Here is a 2,246-nt window from a genome sequence, read left to right as displayed (position 1 = left end):
TACACAGCAGGAGTGGACCTAAGGGCAAAGTAAGAAATATATAATTGGGAATGTGATGAAAGATAACTCTTATTATATAGTGATCAAAACTTGTCTGAGTTTTGTTCTTTTTTTATGCAAAGCAGAATTTGTGATGAACTTTAGCTGAAGGGATTTCCAAGGAAAGTGTGAAGGGAACAACCTGATTTTTCTTTGCTGGGTATAAACAAATATATATGAGAAAAAAAAAAACAATTTGAGAAAGGAACTGTTAAGCTAAAAAAAGGAAAAAAACCCAACACTTGGTAATTGGGGAAGATCTAAGCCTGTCCAAATTGTGAAGAACAGTAAAAGAAGAAAATTCATCATTGGAAAAGTACACTCTGGTGACAGGACCAAGAGTCCAGCTGGTCGACTCCCGGCCTGGGCATCTGGCATGCCCTTGGCTTCAGTTGCAGCCACGGGCGGACTCTCAGCATCCTGGCCACCACAGAGATTCGCAGCCCAGTCCCCTGGTTCTGGGCGCCCTCTATGAGGGAAGACCTGGGTGGGTGAAGGATGTCTGCTCTCCCCCCCAGTGTCCTCCCTCCCGAGAGGCCGCGTGGAGAGGGAGTTTCTGATGGCCTTGGTGAGCCTGCTGGTGGAGCAATTGCCCTGGCCAGAAAGGGAGGGAAAGGAGGCAGTGAGGGCCGCCACAAGAGCGGGAATGCTTGGAGAGCCTGCGCAGGTACTGGGCCACACTGTGCCACTGGTGGCCATGCCCATCTAGCCGCTGTTGCTGCCCCTAGCATGGGCCAGGGGTCCTGTTGACAGGGAGCCGCCGGCCTTGGCTGGCCCTGGGGCGAAGCCGATGCCGCCCAAGAAGAAGGGCTGGACCAAAAAGCCTCCCCAGCACTAGTCCCCTGCCTCCACCTGGCAGCCAAAGCCTGTGCTGGAGACCCAGCAGGCAAAGTTATAAAAGCAGGAAAGCTCAACGAATTCAAATGAGGCCAGTGATTTCAGCGATATGGCAAACTGGCCAGCACCAGGAGAGTTAGCATTGAAAAAACCTTTTTGCAATCTCAAAGTGTCATCAGCCAAAGAAATAAGAAGCCAAAAATTACAAAAAAAAAAAAAAAAAAAAGAAGATTGAAAAGAGGAGTAACAGTGAGATTAAGAAAATTGGGAAACAAAATTAGATGGTCCCATTGAAAATGTCAGTGAAGATGAGGCCCAGTCAGGCACTCAAGGAAAGAGAGCCAATAAACACAAGTGGGTATTGCTGCACTTAGATGATGTAAGACCAGAGAGTCAGGAGAGATCTGGATCCCAGAACAGCTCTCAGTGTCAACCTGAAGCAAACAAGTCTTCCCATAATAACAGGAGAAATGACACAGGAAGTTGGAGGCGAGACAGAGAAAAAAAAGATAATGATCAGGATAAAGTACACAGTGTGAGGAGTGAGTGGGTTAATATCTGAGGTTCCTTCAGAAGTTGAGGAAGAGGACCAAAATGGGAACAAGATGAGGCAGAAGAAACTCTTGAGTGAACTTTGATTATACATATGGTTAATGACAACATGGTGAAAGGACAGATCAGCCATTTCAAACAGAAATTAATGCCAGTATGATGTATTACTATTATGACAGTATGGGTATACAGGTGTATCCTGTGGAAGAAGCATTTCTTAAGGAGTATATTAAGCATTGAATTGAATATTACTTCAGTAGAGTAAACTTGGAACATGACTTTTTTGTCAGAGAAAGATGGATGAGAAAGGTTTCTTGCCTATTTCCCTGATTGGCTCTCAGAACAAACTTTAACCTCATTTTAGAGGCCCTGAAGGACAGACAGCACAGAAATAGAAGTTGCAGGTGAGAAAATGAGGAGAAAGATAGAACCAGAAAAATGGCCAATCCTGGGCCATTCTCCCAACAGTGTGCCACAGACAAACTTCTCTCAGCTGATGAATTGTCCAAAGTTTGTGCAAGGACAAGCCTTTTGCTCACAGGCACTCAGGGTGATGATCTACTGATGCCCTGAATGTCATCTGATGTGGATGTGCAGTAGAACAAGTGGCTCACTGAAATGCATTGTAAATACTAGAACAAAGCATGCTGTAGAGATAGAAGCCACCAGACTGCCTTCTGTGTGAGAGTGTCCACTATTGACCCCTCGGCTGCATGACAGTGGAGATGAACACCTGAGCCATGACCCAAGATAGAGCTGGGGACCACTGCTGACATTCCAGGAGCTGCCTGCCCTTTCCTGTGTGGCTGGACTGAGAT

The 2,246-nt window shown here is 46.1% G+C and overlaps 1 pseudogene; it reads left to right on the top strand.

Moving 5' to 3' along the window:
• Positions 1-964: 964 nt before the first annotated feature.
• Positions 965-1,993, top strand: LOC144251188 (la-related protein 1B pseudogene; annotated as a pseudogene).
• The last annotated feature ends 253 nt before the right edge of the window (positions 1,994-2,246 follow it).

Source organism: Urocitellus parryii, chromosome Y (assembly GCF_045843805.1).
Source record: "Urocitellus parryii isolate mUroPar1 chromosome Y, mUroPar1.hap1, whole genome shotgun sequence".
In the NCBI taxonomy this organism is placed as follows: domain Eukaryota; kingdom Metazoa; phylum Chordata; class Mammalia; order Rodentia; family Sciuridae; genus Urocitellus; species Urocitellus parryii.
The sequence above is the reverse complement of the archived record's forward strand: the minus strand, read 5'-3'. Positions and strand labels throughout refer to the sequence as shown.